We start from the raw sequence: 21,479 nt of genomic DNA on the forward strand, positions 1-21,479 counted from the left end.
TATGTGAAACAATTAGCCATCTCACAAAATGCATTCCTCATATATGTGTGATAGGGGAAAGAACTTTTCTAGAACAGTGCTTCCTGTCCTTGGATTAGTAAATGTTTACCTTAAAATAATCTAAAAATGTATAAAATAATGTAATAACTCACATCCAACTAAGGGCAATCCAATACAACTTTCAAGGCAAGAGACAAACAGGCCGTTTGCCATTGTCTGTCTCTGCATAGCAATCCTGGACTTGCTTGATGGTTTCCCCTCGGAGTGCTAACTTCCAAGACTTGACAAGATAGAACAAACCTAGGCTATTTAGGTGAGGGTCTGTAATTCATTGGGTACACTATTAAGAAAGCAATATTTTAACAGATTCAAAACTTATGATTACTGACTGCCCTAGAGTCCATGTTAAAGTATCAACAGAAAAAAACATGGGAATAGAATAGGCTTTTTAAATTTTGCAATATACGCTAAAGCTAACACTGTAATAAAATAATACATTGTGAGGCATTATTTTGCTCCCACAAATCATGAAGCTTATAAAGGCCATTTTCTGCTAAGTCTACTGATAGTTATTCTACCAGTAAAGTGTGAAGTAAAATGTTGCTTGTTGCAGTCGGAGAAGGATCAGGGTTTTTAAAAAGTATATCTTGTAGCAGAAGGCTTGGGGGCAGCTAATTTTGTAATACCTGTACCCTCTGTCAAACGAACATATTCCAACAGCATGCTATTTCATCTCTATTTATAGTATCTTGTTACCTTACTGTGCCCTTATTGACTTCTAGACTTCATCTGAGATTTGCTTCTTTTTCCAAAACAAGAGTTCTGCATTGTTGATGTCATAGCTACAACCTTGGCAGGAATATCTTCTATAAAAACAGCAGTCACCAACTAAATCTTAAACTTCAAAATAAATTCTATGGACATGAGCCAGCTAAAGCTCAGTATTTCTAATTCTAACTCTTTGAAATCTGTGAAGGATTGTGGTCGATCTACAACATTGTAATGTCACCCTTTCCCAGAGGAGCTTAGGGTGGTACATAAGCTTCTCTTTTTCTCTGTTTTGTCTATTTCACAACCCTGTGAGGTAGATTAGGATGGGAGAGTTACCCAGAGAGTTTAGGATTTGAACTTGGGTCTCCCCCAGTCCTAGTACAGCTCTGTAACCTCTATACCACATTGGAGCGGCTTGTTGGTGCCATATAAAATTGATTTGGATCAGGGGTAAGATGGGGGTATATCTTGTCTCATGGATACGGCCAGAAATATAGGGGAACAGTTGCTGGATTTGATCAAAAAGATGGAGGATGTTTCTGCTCACCAGAGACAGAGTTGATGAAGCCTCTAGAATAGCTTTGGAGAGGGGCAAAAAACAGTGAAGTAAACAATTATATGGCTTTCTGCAGATTAGAAGCCATCTAACCTGTATCAAAAGTTACTATGTGTTGAGGCCCAGGTGTCTAGAGCATCTAAGAATAGCAAGAATATACACTTTCACAGAAGTGAAGATACCGTTCAAAGATGGGGTGTATTGGCAGAAGGTCAAAAGATATTCATGTGTATGAGAAACCTGTAATCTCTATTTTTAAAAAGACATTGATTGTACTGACCCGCTCTGCCTTGAGTCTCTGTGAGAAAGGCAGACTATAAATAACACAACTTAATAAAGAAATTAAGAAAGATAAAAGGTAGCAAGAATGAACAGTTTTTAATATATTCTAGGAGGAATATACTGCAACTTGCTCTATGCAGGGCTATCCTTGGGCTTGATCTGGAAATTGCAACTGATCCAGAATGTGGTGGCACATGTCCTTTCAGGAACACTGTTCAGGGCACATATTCATCCAATGCTGTGCCAGCTACACTGGCTCCCGGTTGAGTTCTGGGTTCTGTTCAAGGTTTTGGTTTTGGTATCTGAAGCCTTTAACAGACTGGGACCTGTATACCTGTCGGGGCCACCTCTCTCAATATGTCCCCCAGAGGGCTTTATGCTCTGTGGATAAGCAGTTACTGGTGGTCCCTGACCTGAGGGACATTCACCTCTTCTCGACCAGGGTCAGAGCCTTTTCAGCTCTGGCTCTGGCCTGGTGAAATGGAGATCTTCTGCTGGGCCTTTGGTTGAGGTATTATCATCCATCCCTTCTGGCTGCCATGACCTATGCCCTGCTGCCCTGGATGTTTATATTTTGGCTTGCAATCAATAGCTTTTTTGCAGCCTTTTAGGTCTAAATAGCAGACACCCTGTATTGCTAATTTTATATGTACTGTATTTTTCTGTTTTAGCGTGTTTTAATCTGTATGGTATTTCATTGTTGTGACCTGCCCTGAGCCTGCTTTTGGGGAGGGTAGGATATAAATATGATTAAATAAATAAATAAATAAATAACTGTTTCAAGTATAGATAACTTTGTATGGTGTTTGAAGTTACAAAATTTGTTAGCCCAGAATGTGTCAAGCGGGACAGCTATTTTTTGGAAGATTTTTTAAAAAATCTGCAAATATAGGAAGCTGAATTGATCGGAAGCTTCTTCTCAGCTGAGGCCCCTTACTTGTGACCTGCTTAACTTTGGCATAAGATACTGTCCAAGGACACAGGAGCTCCCCCCCCCCAGAGTTGGCCACCCCTGCTGCTTGAACGGCCCACCCAGACTCACCTGACCTCACAGCAAGGCAGGAGATAGGCTGAAGTTCTTTGCTGGGCCCCTACCAGGAGGCCAGAACGCCATGCTGGGGCAAAGTTGGCCGGGAGTGGAGAAGGCATTGCCAGTCAATAAGCAGGACTGCAGGAGCCATGGCTGCCCTAGCGCCAACCCCAGGCCACCACAAGAGCCAGCAGGAAGCAGCCCAGGTGCCAGCGTCTCATAAAGGCCCAGGCTGCCTCTCCACCACCCAGCCCTGGCTGGTGGGACATCCTCAGGCATGGTGGTGCTGCAGGAGGGCAGGGCAGGGTTGCTGACCCAAATGCCAATATGATGCCTGGGCCACAGCAGCAGCTGGAGACAGCTGGCCAGTCCCACCCTCTCCCAGGCTCCACCCTGTCCCTGGGCTGGACAAAAGGGCTGGGAGAGGGGTGGGATGTAAGCTGAGAAGTACCAGGACAGGCCAGCAGCCCCACCAGTTTGCCCAGGTGGGGGAGGGCTGTGCCCAGGGACAGGACAGAGCCTGGGGGAGGGACACTGACCTTCCTGGATGGCCGCATAAAAGTGGGCTTGTCAGGGTGGGCAGGGGAGGAGAGAGCTGAGGAGGACGAAAAGAGAGAAGAGAGGGAAGGAAAGACAAAAGGGGGTGAGGTCCACTCAGCGGGGGAGGGAGTGTGAGAGGGTGCAGTAAATCCCCCTCCTCCCCCATTTCTGAGGCCCACCTGGTAGCTGATCCAGTTGCACTGGCCAACCTGGATGGCAAGCCACCCCCAGTCTCCCTGCCCCCCTGAGGAGCCTGACAGATACTTTTATGGACTCATGTAATTGCTATCTTTTAATTATCTACGTAACAGTAGTGGATGGTATAATTTCTATTGAGTTAGTCAATATTAAAAATGCAACATAGCTATGTTTTAATAAAATATTAACATGGAAGCAAAGATTATCACTTGTGTACTAGACACAATGAACATTGTTGAAGAGTACCTCTTGCCACGTATTTCAATGTACTGATATTGGAAAGCTAAGTAGTTTGCCTTCTTATATCAGATCATTTAATTCCTCGCAAGAGGTACACTGACCTCAACAATGTTTTACACATCTATATCTTAATCATGCCAGACCAGAGTAATCCAGAACACTTGGCTTTAATCAACAGTGATACTAGTTTAATCCAGAAGTATTACTGGCATCAATAGAAGGAAGTGGATGGAAGACTTCATTCAGAGATAGAAATGCAAATACATTGAGTCAAACATATAGGTAGAAAGATCTCAAAATGCTGATAGAAGTCTTAAATTTGTTGCCAAAATTTCATCTATAATATACACCATTTGATATGCTCCTCTAGGAGAGCATAATAGGTAATCTGCATTTTTAAAAATGTGCCTCTGCAGAATAAATAATTTCTGACACCTGGGCCAAGAAGACCTGGGTGCAAATCTCTGTTTAGCCGTGAAACTTTCTAGGTATCTTTTGACCAGTAAACAGAGTAGTTGTACAGAAAAAAAAAATAGGACAATCCTCAATTCCTTAAAGGAAGGATTGGATATAAATGTGATAGATAAATGTACACCATCCCAAGAAAAGGCAGGAAAATTCAATTGGAAAGAAGTACAGCAGCAATCAGCAGAAGCAGCTGAGCTGAAGACACTGGTTGTTTATATTTTTTTCGAGAATGTGCAGTGATAAGAACCACAAATAGTCTTCCTTTCAGATTTAATAGTAATACAATTGATAAGATCAGACTATCTCTTCCTTTCAGGAAAACACAGTGTGAAAAAATATACAATATGGATTAAAAAAACATATCTCAACATATAAGTGAATGGCTGGGCATGGACAACTGGCTCTCAACCTACAGATTTACTGCTAACAGTGATTTGGACTCCAGCACTGAAGTAGGACTCCTTTCTTTGTGCAAGAAACAGTTTTAGGTGACTCCTGCTCCTGCCCCACAAATCTTTAACCATCCCAAGCAGTTACTGAAAGGCCACAAGGATAGCTTTATGTGGACATGACCATCTTTCTCTGCCCTAAATATCAAAAAGTCCAAATGCCCTTAGGCGCTATGGTTCCAGGTTCAGTGGTAATCATTAGCAGAATGGTGTTTTTATGAGGATCAATAGTTACTGTTTCTTTCATGTCAGACTTGCTGTTGTGTAAGCGTCCTGTTTCTTCTGTCCCCTGAAATATTTGTTGATAAACGTAAAACAGAAGTGTCTGGAAAAGAAGAAAATAAGCATACATATTAGTTTATATAGAAAATTCTTCTAGGTTTTTTCTTCCACATAAACAAAAATCTTTAATATAAGTAATTTCATTTATATTTTAAATGAAATGCTAATTTGCAGCACTATAACTCAGAAAATTCCCCAGATTTGGAAAGGAATGGAAACTGATTTATCCTACACAAGACCATAGGTACTAAATTGCCAAGGGTCTTTCATTCCTCCAAAGGTCTAGGGAAGTTGGCATGGAACAGAACAATGGCATTTGTGGTTCCTCTACAAACATTACTAGAACAATATAGGAATAAAACATGGATAAGTGGCTTCTGCAGCTGATGAACTGGGTCAAAGTCTGAAATATAATTTTTAGCAGTCAACAACAGAATCATACACTCCTACAATTTAATTTTTTGAAACCCAGTTAGTACATGCTGTATCTGCTGGCCCACAGAGAAAAGTAGGCCTAGAAAAAGAAATATGTTTTATTTTTTGAGGATTATTTTGTGGATATTATCCTTTTCATGACATGTTTTTTCATTGCTTATTGGATGCTTTCCACATGAGGACTATGCCAAAAATGTCAATACTGATTGCAGCAAGTCCAAACATTCAGCAGGATCTTCACAGGTGGATCAGCAGCAATGGCATTAAACCACCCCACCAATCTTCCTTACTTCAGACCTGATATTCTTGCTATGAGATCCTCCTTACTCCTTGCCTATTGCTTAGCAGTACTGTCTCTGTGGAAAGGTACTGTCTGGAAATGATGAAAAGCTGTGCCTAATGCACTATTTTAACAGAATATGTGAAAAGTGTGTTCCACATAGATTATTTTGTGGAATTTCAAGTATCACGAAACCATAAACATAAACTGTTCAGTGCCCAATAAGGCACAGATAGAAGTTTGTGATATTAAATAGTACATTTTTATAGAAATGATTCCACCTGTGCAGTACTTCCTTGTGGCCAATGAGGTACAGTTCTACTAATTTAGAAGTAAAGGTTCATGGCACAGAAAACTGGGTAATATTACACAAGTCAGAACTTTCAAACAGAGCCAGGAAAGGTTTTGTTGGGCAGCCAAGGAAGTGCCTTTCTGTAATTAGCAATCCATTTCTTCTCTACTTATTTCAAGCACAAAAATGAAGGGCAGATTGAGTTACAGATTGGAATTCTTGTTTATTTATAAACTGCCCTTGGATTTTTCTTTGAAAATTATAGTTTTACACTATGTTTTCAAAACAGAAAGGAGACGTCTGTACAAAAAAAAATCAGCTCTCTTAGCATGTGCACTCAGGAGCAAAGTCAACATGGTACAATTTACGTGTGAGTTATGTTGCTATAAGGATCGACTGCATTGCACAGGTCTTTCTGTTTACTTATTTTAAACATTTACATACAGCTTCTTCAGAGATGTTTGTGGCAGCTCACATCATAAAGGATGAAATCAGAACACATAAAATCATTAAAATTACCAACCATTAAAAGTCAGCTAATAAAACACAATACAAAAAAAGGTCAGGAAAGCTTCCACCCTCTCACTTTTTTGAAAATTATGCAAAATTTACATTATTCATGAGGGCTTTTTTACTCAGATAATAGGGCTGTGTTGTAAGAAGTGGCTCAGAGAGATCCTTTGGTAAAGGGATAGGAACGGTAGACTATACTACTGGGTACTGTCTGTTGGTGTAAATATGTTTCGGCTCGGTAGTTTCCATGTCATTAAATATATCATGCTTAATTACTTGTGCTTTATTTCAGCAATGTTTCTCTGTATTTGGATTTATGTCGGTTTTCAAATTTCTGCAACCCATAACCTGTTGTATTGTTCATTGAATGCCCCAGCCAATGATTGTATTGACTTGCACTGTGCAATCTTGCCTTGAGTCTCAGTGAAAAAAGAAAGGCTATAGCATAAATAAATAAATGCTTAAATAAAAATTGAAATAAATAAACTCCATGGTGCTAGAGGTCATTATTTACCCTCAGTATGACAAGACTTATGGGTTATTTTCACAAGTACTGCTTGATTTGATTTGATTTTTTTCCTTTCCTGACCTCCGAGATGAAAGAAAAAGTGACGTTGATGATAAAGAAGATATAATTTTAAACAGTTCTCTTCTACTTCCTTTCTCACATTAACAACATTCATATGTGATATATTCCAGATTGAAAGATGTTCTCAGAGTCACTTGAAATGTATTGTAACATGCTCTAGCTATTATTACGCACATTAAGTTTTGCAGCTAAATGGATTGCTTAATGAAAAGTAGCACATTTCACCATTTTTAATCCTATAATTTTTATTAGTGCAAGTTTTAAAATTGTACTTTTGAAGGGATAGAGGAAGAAACTGGCAACATTGTCATTTTATCCTTCTCTTTGCTTTGACAGATACATATGATAGGTCCAATTTTAATAATAAAAAATGTTCTTAGGAAGCAGAATTCACTTCTGAATATGTTCAACCGACATCTGCAAAGATTATTTTCATTTTTAGAAAGGCTTAATTAAGGTTTGTTTCCTTTGCAGCATTGTAGAGTGCATTTTGTGTGTAACCTGAGAAGCACAAAGGCTGCTCAACTCGTGCTGTCACTGGAATGATCTGCCAGAACTGAGCTGGAAATGTGTTACTGAATCATAAACAGCAGCATCAGCTTTCCCCATGAAGGCTGGGCTGCAGAAACCCATCCAGTCGATGATTGCCAGGGTTTCGTTCAGTTCAAGAAGCTGCACCCCTGCCCATGCAGTTGTTGGCCAGAGCAGCAAAACCTGAAGAGAAATCCAAACACTGATTCCACTAAGTGCAAATAGTATCATACAGAATCAGAAATCCCAGACCTTTAAATGCTGATGTTGCCAGCCTCTCATTTTCCCTTTTGCTCTATCTCTTTAGCATCTGCTTCTCCTTCATGAGTAACACACTTTGCAAAGAATGCATAGGCATTTAGAATTTTTCCACCTTATAGTAGGCTGTCTAGTATTTCATGGTATTTCTGCATGTTTATGTTTATTTGGCAGCCTTAAATTGTATTTTTAAACTTTGTTTTATTCCTTTTATGATTGTTATTTATATTGTAAGCCACCAAGTTTCTGCAAGGTAGAAAGGTACCTAATATTTTAAATAAATAAATGCCTGATATTTTTTGACTTTGAATGTGTTATTACTGCTTTCAGTAAAGACATGTTCAATTTCCCTGTATCCCAGAGATGTCAGTACTTTTTCCATATTTACCTAAGAGCCTTTTTACTTTGTCGTATGATCACTTGGTTACTCATTATGTAGCTGGATGTAAAACCTAATACAGCAGCTCCTTTAAGGGAATGAGTCAGAGAGATATGGGGGAAGGAAGTTTATTCTTTATGCTCAGTCTTCCACAATCTGAATTTGGACCAGGATAGAAAGTAGGCCTCATTCATATGTTCACAGATCTAGCACATGCATGTATTACTGAACATACAAATTAATAATCATATTAGTCAAGGCAATTTGGGAATAACTATCATGAATGCTATTAATAAAGATATTTCACTAAGTTCATAAAGTGAGTAAATCACACTAGTTACAGTTTTGTAGAATCATCTTCTACAAGAAAAAGATGTGAATTTCAAACTGGTTTTGCTCACATTATAACCCTTCAATATGGGTGGGGGTGGAGAAAGAGAGAGAAGGGGAGAGAGTATATACACACATGCACACACATATGGGAAAAGCAAAGACCAGGAGGATTAAAACACCAGGACGATTTGTCTTAAGTAAACAATTACATGAAGAAAGACTTGTTTTGAATTTCTGGTTCATCCACAGTATCTGTTCTTCTTGCACTTATGTGTTGCTGGTGTTAATAAAATCTGCAGAGTAATTCTAGATTCATTACTACATAACAGAAAAATAATATTTCAGATGGCAGAAACCTGTTTGTACCAACAGACTTCACCTCTATGATAAAGAACTACATTGACTTTTTGTTTGCATCGGGGAAGTAATCAAAGCTAGGAGGTTATAGGATTCCTAGAAATTAACAACAACAACAACATAACATTCAGTTTATATACTGCCCTTCAGGATGACCTAAGACCCACTCAGAGCAGTTTACAAAGTATGTTATTATTATCTCCATAACAACAAACACGCTGTGAGGTGAGTGAGGCTGAGAGAGCTCCTAGAAGCTGACCCAAGGTCACCCAGTTGGGTTCAAGTGGAAGAGTGGGGAATCAAACCAGGTTCTCCGGGTTAGAGTCCCATGCTCTTAACCACTACACCAAACTGGCTCTCGAGAGCCAAAAAACACCTGGTCCTTTCCTTTCGTGTGCCTGAGGAGGGACATTTAGACTAGTGCTAAACACAAGCAGTGGAGTTGCAAAAGCAGTTTGTGCTGTAGCATGAGAAGAGGCTGCTATTCAAAGAAAAATGTCAAAAATTGTTCTGGGCATTTGTGCTAATCTAAAGTGGCTTTTTGGATCCGAGACTGATCAGTTCTTAAAGATACGTTTATTTTAATCTTACTAATCTTCCAGAAACTTTTGAGAAATCAGTTTCAGGTGAGTAGCTATTTTGGTCTGCAGTAGAATAGCAAGATTTTGGTCCAGCAGCACTTTAAGGACCAATTAGATTTCCAAGAGTCAAAACTCATCTGTTGAAGGGAGCTTTGACTCTCGAAAGCTCATACCCTGGAAACCTAGCTTCAGCATACTCTTCCAAATATACCCTTCACATCTGAGAAATTAATGTTATAGACACATATCTCCAAACATTTTCTATCTTTACTGTTTGGAAAGTTCCAAACATGCTAGGAAAGAGACCATCTTACTGTTGTCTTTACCAGCATAGTCATACCCATAGTGGCTAATACATAAAGCTGCCTTCTACGAATCCCTCAGAGGGAGCTGTTATCAACACTATGTGTGTGACATTCTGGCACATGCTGGCACATAATCACTTGCTATTCACATTCTCGTTGTGTCTGTGCATACAGATGCATTCTTTAAATGACCCTACAGAGGACACAATACCTGTTTTTTTGCATTTGCATGATTATAGGCATCTGTTGTCATCACTGATTGCAAGTTCAACTGATCATTAGTTTTAATAGAGAAGTATTTTTTTTAAAAAAAACATGTACCTTATTTGCAATAGGACAAGCCAGACAGCAGCTGCTTAGAAAGCAGCATGTGATCATATATTCAAGACACATTTGAACTGTTCAGATGCAGCCAAACTATCCATTGAATGATTGGTTCCTATGATCATGACTGGTAAGCAGGATGTGAGCTGAACGGGGAGGTTAATACTGAACATCCCTGGCTCCAACTGTTCTGGAAGATAGGAGTGGGGCACTGCAACTGTATTGACTAAGCATGAAGCTGATGCCCCGGACAATGAAGACACATACATAGTCACTTGGGAGAAAACTGGCCACAACTTTATTGATTACAGCCATTGGAGCATTGGTGCAACATAGGGGATAGATCTATGGCATTGAACAACCTGCCTGCCATTTGATGGCATGTCCTCCCCAGTTCACCTACTGAGCACCAACACAAGATGGCAGGAGGTGGAGTACCCACCTGGGCGTGTCTCCCCTCTCTGCCCCTCTAAGACAGCTGCCTGCACCGCTGGATCAGAACAGGCTGCCCTTTGTTCAGCCTTGCCTCTCAGCTGCAATGATGCCTGCAGGTAAGTCAGGCCCTTTCATTCAAGTAATGATATGATTTCAATATATTGTACATCTCACCAAAACTATCTGATTTTTAAAATCTTTATTTACTTGTTTACAGTTCTTGTTGAAGGAAACAGATATCTTGCCTTTAGAATGCAATATTAAGGGTGATAATTTTATGTAGATTATTTGTCCCTCTATATTTCAGCATAATGTGTCTACAGTGGGTTTCTTTGAATTGACAATCCTGCTTTCCTTTACCTCCACAAACATGGGACTTACTTATTTATCATGGAAATGACTGTTCAAAATACGTATAGTACTGCAATCACAATGCATTGTTCAGAACAACAATATTTACATCCAGAGCAAAAATTTCAAAACTTCGTAACTGTCCTAATGCAACTAACTTTTCATTTTCATTCTTGAAAATACCACTTCTCTATAAATCATGTGGGTCCTTGCAGCACTGGAATTGCCTTTATATCCTGGGACTATTACATTAAATCTCATATTCTGTGCAAGAACAGGATAAGTGAATAGATGGGGAAATTGTTCATTGATAGAACAATCAACTGTTTTAGAGAAGATACTGGACATTCAGGTGGAATGCCACTCCTCACCAAAACAAATAATAGAAATTAGGCTTTGACAGTTAGTCAAATTTGGTCTTTGACAGTTAATCTAGAAAGTTAATTAAAAAGTAGTAATTTTATATAGACTTCAGACATATTATCAGAATTTTTTTTGATAAGAATAAACTCTCCGGGTACTTATCTTTCCAGGATCGTGAGAAGCCTGATCATTCTCTATATAAAATGATGGCAACAGATACGGAAACCTCTCAAATTGCACAGAGTGAAAAGCACTATACAAGAGTGTAGAATAGGATAATTTCAGATAGGAAGCAGTAGAACAGTAGGATTTGAGTCCAGCGGTACATCAGAGACCAACAAATTTTTTAGAGTGTCAGCTTTCAAGAGTCAAAGCTCTACTATCTGGAAATGGGAGCTTTGACTCGAAAGCTTATACTTTGAAAATCTTGTTGATCTCTAAGGTGCCACTGGACTCAAATCCTGCTAGATTAGGATAGCATTATGCATGGAATATTTTGTGCTTTTCGCCTTTGAAAGACATACGGCACCATGCATATTTTTTCATCTAACATACCATGCATGTTTATAATAAACAATACAATAAAATGTTTCCATTGAGTTCAAACGTCTTTTGTGAAAAAGGGACTGGGGGAGGGTCCCCTTTGACTGCCCAAAAGGCAAATCTATAGAGCATGGGAACTTCATGGAAAAAAGCCATGTGGGATTGGGGCTCTAAGAAGGGAATTAGGTGAGACAGTGAAAACACTTGCTGGATCCAAGCCATTCTTTCCAGTTTGAAGAGAAATCGTGCCTTGTTTTTCATTTAAAAGCACAAGCCATGACTATTGTGTTTCGTGGCAAGTTATACTTATTTCTCATCATTCCTCACTGAAAAGCACAGGCCAAGTTATTGTGCTTTGTTCTATTTGAAAGCAAATAACTGATTCCTATTTGAACCATGCACTGTACAAATTGACTGCTGGCTTTTTGTTGTGGATGTACAAAAACTTTTTTGTGTTTGGGACAATCAATCATATAGCAATGTAGCGGGAACTTTTAGGGGACCCCCGTATTCTGTATCCCCCTCACCACTTCGGTTGGATGTTCTGGGGAGCCCCTTACCAAGGCTTGTGTAGATGTAAAGCTAAACTCACTTTCCCTAGTGCTGATCTGAGCTGCTGACGCAGAGAGGCACCTTTATACAGGAAAGACCTTAACCAAGACTGAAAGTTTATTTTAAAAACAAAAGAGATACAATAGTAGCGAGACAAGGCTCCAAAGCTGGGCCCGCCCGCCCTTGAATATTTCCAATGGTTAGCAAGACTGATAATGATACAGACACACAAGCATGCAACAATCATAGTACTATAAAATAAATCACTATCCCCACAGGAGCACTCTTGGACCACCCGTTGAAAACTCCAGGACCAAACAGGTCTCTGTGAGTTCCCAAGAGGCAGTCCAGAGTGGCTTCTGCCTAGCACTTTTATAGACCGATTCTCTGAGGCTCTTATGTAGTTTGACACTTCATAAATTACATAGGCTTTGTTTTTTAAATGTACTTCTGATATTGGGATGTTATAAAAACACAATTAGAACATTCTCTTCTTATATGATAGACAGTTCGCTTAATATACATATAGGCTAAAGCTGTAAATAACAAAGGAATGTTTACACTTCGCCCATCACTGGCAGGGTCAAATTGTTCCAGGGGAAGATAAGGTGCCCCCCACTCTTGTCTTGCTGTAATTTACATGTAGAGGCCAAAAGGCCTTTTGCCAATTAGTCCTTATTTTATGACCCTCTCTAGTTTCTGTTATGGGAGGGTGCTGAGACCTTCAGCCAGCTCTCAGGGAACGAAACTTACATACAATGAAACTTTAAATGCAGAGAGAGCCTTAGGAAGGTGCTAAGGACTGGTTCCATGCTGTGGCTTTGGGCCTAGCCTCGATTCAAACCACAGAATTCCCACAACAAGCAACCAAGTGTAAGGATCTGTCAAGCAACTCTCAAAATACTTCACTGTAGGCAGTAAAATAACTTTATTGAAAAGCTGCTAGTATCATGAGCTTACTCCATCTTTGCCAGGAATAGTGTTCACATGCAAGCATCCAGCATATATAGGTTTCCAAAGTGTGGGCAAATTCTAAGATCCTCCCCCCCAATATAATGGTCAGCTAAGCTCAGCAGGAAAGCATCTAAGTGGGAAAACAACAGAACTGATGTATGGGGTTTTCAAGGCCCTGGTGTCTGTGTAGGTGCCTCTCGCCCCAGACAAAGGAGAGAGGGCACTGGTGCAGTTCAGAGGAGTATACAGATAACACCAGGAACAAACACCTCCCTCACATAGTTTCACATCGTGGGTCCAAAAGACAAGGCTAGTAACATTTGCAGTCCAGTCAAAGAATAGCCTCAGCATTTAACCATAATCATGACACAAAGCATTCGATTAAAATCATTACAGCAGGATGTATAACAGCAGGGTGTTGCTGAGTATGACAGGTGATGCTAAGCACCTGACACAAAGAGGCAATTTTCATTTTGGGAGTAGAATGTCATGGATGTTCATATCATCTCTATGCAAAACAGTGCACAAAAGAGAATTTGTGGCATGAGTTGAGAATGTGTCTTCTGTCAGCAAAAACACTTGCTGCAAGGTAGTTTTACAATGCAGTCCTAAGCAGAGTTATACCCTTCTAAGTCCACTGGAGTCAATTGACTTATATAGATGTAAATCTGCTTATGACTGCACTGTTAGTTCATTATTTTGCTGCACAAAGCTTCCGTGATTTGGTAGTCAAATTTTGTAAAGGTTTTTTGGGGGGTGGGTTAGGAAAGGATAGTTACAGACATGCTTCTTACATACTTTTTTCCTGATTGCCTTACAGGAACTCGCAGCGGGAGGATAAAGAAATGGAATGCACCTTCATGCTGATAAATCATCAGTGATTCAAAGCCTGATGATTCATTTTTTAATCAGCGGAAACTAGGGCTTAAAAATTTAGCCAATAAATGCAAGCATGTTGGTTTGATAATGAGGTACATCAAAGAACAGCATCAGCAAAGGCTGTTATTTTTCTGGTTCATTGTCAGTTTGCTGAATTCCATTTAATGTTGTTTTTTTCCCCCCTTAGCATATACCCATGTATGTTTTCCATCTAACACTGCTGACAGAGGAGTTAGTTCAAGTAGAAATAATAGTATTATATCTGGGTAAATGAGAATCCACACAGAGGTAGTCCAGTAGAGGTCTACCTGAACTCATTTATTATTTATTTCATTACAAGATTTATTTCCTGCCTGTTTGCTCAGTCAGAGTCACCAAGGCAGCTCGCAATTAAAACAGTCCTTTGTTCTTCTGCTTTTAATATGACACCTGTGTACAGCTGGGATGGAACTTCTCACAGCCTGTATTGGTTGAGGCCATGAGAAGCTGGACAGGAATCCAGGCCTGGCTGGAATGGGGGGGGAAGCTGCAGAAGGCTGGAAGTTGGATTTTGAATAGGTCGCCACCATGAGGCTGACCACCAGCAGGAGATTCACACAGTCTGATGGGGCCAGAGCCAAAGCATGAGGTCACTGATTCAAGTCCCAAGGTCTTTGACTACTTTACACATGGCATTTGTATTCACAGCTCTATGGAAAAATTTGTTGTTGAAAATTGTGTGTGTATCTTGCTGATATTATTGCAATTGCAAGAATTAGTAGCAAATATAATCTGCAGGAAGGAGCTGACACTGATACAACAGTGTACTTTGATTTTCCTGATACAACAGGCAGCACACAAAATCCTATTTTACTTCTTAAACTTTCTGCAACAAAGAATTGGGTACTTTTGTAGCTTATTTTTTAAAAATGATCTTGTTCTTTCAACATTTATTTCCTTGTAAATGAAGGCTAGTTAATGACAACAGGGAAGAGAGCCGTCTGTCAGTTATATCTAAAGGATGGTCTAAAATCATGGCTATGTTCTATGAGAAAATCACAAACATTTCCCATTTAAAAAAGCATTGTCAAGGCCAATATGTGCTATGTGAGTTGCAAAATAAGGGAAGGAGAGATATTATAGTGTCTTGTGCCAGCTCTGTGGCATGTCAGGATTTCTCTATAGACCATGTAAGGTGTCATCTCTGAGCTTAGTTAATTGTGTCCTCTGAGGTGTCTTCTGAATGGCTTTGAAACTAAGTGCAGCTTCAGAGGCAACTTTGTATCAATAATGAATAACTCGCGCGAATGGGTTTCACTAATATAGAGGTCCTTTTGAGCTCCAGAATGGCCCTATTTAAAGCAGCTTCCTTAAAATGAAAGCAGTACATTTTCCAAGTGGTCCAAGCGATTAGACCTGGCAGTGGCACCATTCTAGTTAATTAGAAAGAGTGAGCAGCATCTCTCTGAAAAGCCATGATGCAATGACAAAGGAATTCATTTTCAGTAAATTCTCATGATGTACAGTTACAGCTGTTTTAAGGACAGCATTGTAAAATCTGATGGAATTACAACCTATCCCAGAAATGATATAACATAATTTGAATCTATTAATAATAAGTTCACAAGTCTTTCACTACCCAGATTTATAAATCGCTTAATCATAAATATGATTAAATTTGATACATTCATGCTATACATTCATGGCTTCACATATTTAAACAGAGGAGAGATAAAAGCCCAACTAGGCATAAAATCTAACAGATGAAATTGAGAAATCTGGGCTTGGGATCTCCTATGTTTTGTTTTGTTTTTTTGGAAAGCTAATTACCAGCCCAGTGTAGCAGGCTTTGAAGACTGGAAAAGGGTCACTGGAAGAGTTCTGCTTCCATAATTTAAAAGGAGAAGACAGGTACAGCAGTTGTGCCTGTCTCTCTCATGCTCAGTGAAGCTCATTGTTGCTATGGAGAGGCGATTTCAATCTTGGAAAAGACATAGGCGGAAAGAGTTAAACACTCCCCAATCCCAGAAATCTGATCTCAAAGGAGTCTTGCAGTGCTGTTTATTAGCTTCTTAAAAAACCAAGGGAGATTATAATCACTTTATGCTTAGTTTGACCCTAAAAGATAGACCACAATCCTAAAAGCACTGACTTCAAACCAAAATCCTACATGTAAAGTTATAGGCATATAGAGTTCCTCATCATGATGAATACAGGCAAATTTGTATATGTCACACTACTATGCCACCAGCACACCCAGCTATTTACGGGACACCACTGACTTCCTCAGGAAAATACAGTCCATTGACAACCTACCCGATGACACCATCCTAGCAACCATGCATGTGGAGGCTTTATACACCAATATCCCACATGCGGATGGATGCCATAGGGATGCCATAGGGAATACTATCCCGGACAAAACCACAGCACACCTCGCCACTGAACTTTGTCACTTCGTACTCACTCACAATTACTTCGAATTTGGTGACAACTTATATCTACAGATTAATGGCACAGCCATGGGCACACGCATGGCACCACAATATGCTAACATATTCATGGCGGACTTGGAACAACGCTTCCTCAGCTCCCATCCACTGGAACCACTACTATACTTAAGATTCCTGGATGACATCTTCATCATTTGGACCCATGGGAAGGAAGCTCTTGAGAGATTTCATCAAGACTTCAATAACTTTCACCCTACTATCAACCTAAGCCTGGACCACTCTACACAACAGGTACACTTCCTGGACACCACTGTACAACTACATAATGGACGAATAAATACCACCTTATACCGGAAACCGATACTCATATCTACATGCCTCCAGCTACCACCCTAAACATACCACTCGGTCTATTGTCTACAGCCAAGCCTTACGTTACAACCGTATCTGCTCCAATGCTCTCGACCGAGACTCACACTTAAGAGATTTACAACAAGCATTTTTGGGACTACAGTACCCACCAAATGAAGTGAAGAAACAAATCAACAGGGCCAGACTAGTACCCAGAAACAGTCTGCTCCAGGACAAACCTAAAGGAACTAACAACAGAACACCACTGGTTGTCACCTATAGCTCCCAGCTCAAACCCATCCAACGTATCATCAGTGAGCTACAGCCCATCCTGGAAAATGATACCTCTCTCTCAGAAGCCCTGGGTGGAAGACCTTTCCTTGCCTACAGACAGCCCCCCAACCTTAAACGACTTCTCACTCACAACCATGAATCGGCCAGCAGAGTCACCAGCACAGGTACCAGGCCCTGCAACAGACCCAGATGCCAGCTCTGCCCCTATATCTACCCAGGGAATACAATTACAGGACCCAATGGCATCAACTACACTGTCTCTGGCTCTTACAGCTGCTCATCCTCCAATCTGATATATGCCCTCATGTGTCAACAATGTCCTTCTGCTCTGTACATTGGACAAACCAGCCAACCTCTACGCAAAAGAATAAATGGACACAACTCTGACATTAGAAATGGAAACGTCCAGAAACCAGTGGGAGAACACTTCAATCTACCAGGACATTCCATCAAAGACTTAAAGGTCACTGTAGTTCAACAGAAACCTTTCAAAAACAAAATCCAACGGGAGGCTGCTGAACTGGAATTCATATGCAAATTTGACTCTGTCAAGCTGGGACTGAATAGGGACTATGAATGGTTATCACATTACCACAGGTAACAGATTTCCTTTACAGAGGTGGGGTCTGGGGGAGCTCAGTGGCACCTGGCGTGGGCTTTCGGGAACCACAGATCTCTTTGTCAGATGCATCTGGCAGGGAGAGCTGTGGTTATCGAAGGCCCATACTGCATTGGAATTGGATGGTCTAGCTGTTTGGCTTCTACAAACTAACAGGGCAAACTCCTTTGAAGCCAACTGATACACACACCAAAAGGAGATGTTTACATATACTAGCAAAGGAATGTTTTGATTGCTCCCTCCCCCTCCCCCCCCTAATTGCCTCTTCTCTCTCCTGCTCTTCTGTATTTGACCAGTCTCTGTATCAGGCATCTGACGAAGAGAACTTGATTCTCGAAAGCTTATGCTACAATAAAATTGGTTAGTCTTAAAGGTGCTACTGGACTCTTTTTGATTTTGCTACCACAGACTAACACGGCTAACTCCTCTGCATCTACTTCCCTTGAAAGGAATGGAACTTTTCAAGGTATAGGGCTCTGTTTTCATGTCAGACATTTTGTGCCCCTTGGAAATAGCTGGATTAGGTTCACTGACTTGGGAATAGATATCATTGCAATGATGGCACATGCGCATAAATATATTTTTGAGAGGAATGCATGTTTGATAGTGATTTATCTCATGCTGAATATGACCTCTCTAAGTGAATCAGAGATCTGTAAAAGGGGAGCCACACAGGGATAGGTTTGCAGAAAAATAGTGGAGAGATTGTGGCTTGGGTATCTGTGGTTGAACATCTGCTTTGAATGCAGAAGCTCCCAGGTTCAATCCACACCATTTCCAGTTAAAAGTACCTGGTAGTTGGTGATGTGAAAGACCGCTACCTGAGACCTCTGGTGCCAGTCAGAGTAGACAATACTGACCTTAATAGTCTTATGGCCTGATTCAGTTGTAAGGCAGCTTGTCCTTCAAAAAAAAAAGAAAAAAAGAGGGGGGTAGCAGTTGTAAAGGTGTTGCAACTTTAAAAAAAAGATCCCATGACACAGCAACACAAGATCCAGTTATCATTTTGGAATTTCATACCAAGAGGTGGTGATGAGGAGGAAAAAGAAGAGTTGATGGGAGGGTTGGGTAGGAGAAAATTGGTGATGGGAGAGTGGGAGGGGGAGCAATAGAAGAAGTGGTGGGGGTGGAATTTAGCTTTCCATGTGAGTTCCTCGTGTGTCTCCAGCTTATACTTATCTAATAAAGGACTGTTTTCTTTTTGTAATCTCTCCAACCCAGAACAAGGCGTCTGATTGCAAAGGCAGGTTTGATATGGATCTGTAAAATCTCAATTAATGTCCATCCTCTGCTATTAGCTGGGACATCATGTAGCCTTAGACCCTTGCCTTAAGGGGGGACATTTTTGGGCCTCCACTTTGTTTCTGGCATGGGCTTAGGGCTAGAAAATGGAATCTGCATCATTCTAGAGTTAAACTAACAGCAGTGGTTCATTAAGCGGTAGACATGCCAAGGAAAAGGCAGTAAGCTGTTAAGCAGCAATGGAATGCAGACCCACTCTTCCCTAAAGTTCACCTCAGGCTTATTAAATTGGAGGGCCATTCTCCCCAAGGACATTGGAGCCTCCTTCCTGAATGTGTGTGTGTGTTATGTACTGTCAAGTTGCCTCCAACCTATGGTGACCCTATGGCGACTCTCCCTGAATTATCTGCTCCTAATGAATGACCCAGGTCTCTAAGACAATAGACAATGGACTGACACCAGCTATTTTCTCCCGTTAGCTTAGTGGTGGTACAGTAAGATTTCTGCCCTCTCCTTAATCCTGTTATTCACCCAGCATTAGGTCTGTGTTTCTTCAAACCTCCTCCAGGAAGCATTTTTAACTTTTATGCAAACCAGGAAAAGTCCCTTTTTCAATATTAGCTTCCTCTTCTCTTTAAACTTGGGTGATTATCCAGAATTAGGTTTTCTGATAGGCTTAATGCAGGATCTAGTAGGTGACAGCTTTATCACAGACCCATCATCCTCCCAGAGATAGCCATCTGTTATTTTGTCTTTTGTTCACTTATCATTGCCCCACCTTACGATGAGCACATTTCAGATCATGAACATCTGTATTATAAATATTGCCTTCAGATCTCCAATACATTGCAGCAGTTTTTACAGCGATGGCCCCTGTATGGCACAGGTTGCTTGGAGACACAGGTTGTTTCCACGCACGTTGGATAATCCACTTTCAATACGCTTTAGTGAACATTTGAAACTGATTTTCCACGTGTGGAACAAAAAATCCACTTCAAAAGGATTGCGAAAGTGAATTGAAAGTGCATTATTCAATGTGTGGAAATGACCATTATCTTGATTTCTGTCTCTACTCTCCACTCTTTTGCTCTCCACATCAGAGCTCTACAGGATTTCCACATTCTATAGGACAGATGGTATGCTCTCAATCCCCCCCCCCATTTTTTTTGTTTCCCCTTATAGACAAGTAGCTGTTAGGGAAAAGTTTTTGGTTTGCTGCTTTGCAATCTCTCTCTCTCTCATTTCTTGTAACAGTAGTTTAATTTCACTAACGCTATCTCAATAAAACATATTTCAGTTCTTATTTCCCCTTGTTATTCTGAATCCTGGGTTGGATCTGGATCTAGTATACGCACGTTAAAGATCCCCAACGTATTGCTTTTAAATACCCCACTGTACATGTGTTTGTTCTGGGCCTGCAAAGGGAAGCCTTTGTTTGTTACAGGGCTTCCACGAGTATAGCAATTTGGGGAACAATAATCCTTAACAATTAACCTTCTGTACAAAAATTCCACAGATAGCCTTGAGCTTTGTTGGTCATCCCTTACTGTTCAGTCCATGAAGCATGATATGGTGAGTTACTTCACAGCATGACTGACAGGATAAAGATTGTGATGAGAGACTCTGCTGAGCTAGATTTGTAATAGGACTGGAAATTTGGAGCAAAACTTTTTTATTTCTAAAGAACGCTAAGTGTTGTGGTTATTGCTCCCTCCCATGAGCCTGTGACTACCTTACTTTGTATTTCCTGCTCTGGCCCTAATACCTGTTGCTTTGGATGTGGGAGAAGTAAAGTGGCAGGAAAGAAGGCTTTCTTCCTCTACTACTGCCTGCAAGACTTAAACAGTAACATTTCAAGAGACAACTGACCTGGGTATGTAGTTTTCACAGGGTGCCTAATGTCCTCAGTATGGATGATGGATACCATGGGGAAAAACAAAGTGTCACAGGATGTGGCACTAAGGTACCACATCCTTTGGGGGTGGGATGACTATCATCACAGTTGCTGCAGGTGCATGTGAGGAATTACAAGTCACAGGCAAGCCACTTCGAGATTCAGGTAAAGATTCGGAGCACACTGAAGTGGAAAGGCCAGGGAAAGTTTGTTCCAGCCCAGCCCCTGACTTACCTGGCTGGCAGGCAGGTGTCCCTGCCTTTGCTTCAGCTGACTGAAGGGCTCTGTCAGTCAGCTGGAGCAATGACAGGAATTTAAAATTTAAAGCACCCCCACACCATTTGCAAGCAGAGCGGGGGATGCTTTAAATCTTGCACCCTTGCTTCAGCATGTGGCGCAGGGGGTCTTTAAAGTTTAACCCCTGCCATTGCTCCAGCTGACTGGCGGATTCTGCAAGTAAGCTGGAGCAGTGGTGGGGGGGTTTAAACTTTAAAGTTTGCACTCTTGCTCCAGGTGATTGGAGGAAGCAGCCAGTCAGCTGGAGCAAGGGCACAAACTTTAAAGTGCCCCCCATGCT

The sequence above is a fragment of the Eublepharis macularius genome, chromosome 7, assembly GCF_028583425.1.
Source record: "Eublepharis macularius isolate TG4126 chromosome 7, MPM_Emac_v1.0, whole genome shotgun sequence".
NCBI classification, from domain to species: domain Eukaryota; kingdom Metazoa; phylum Chordata; class Lepidosauria; order Squamata; family Eublepharidae; genus Eublepharis; species Eublepharis macularius.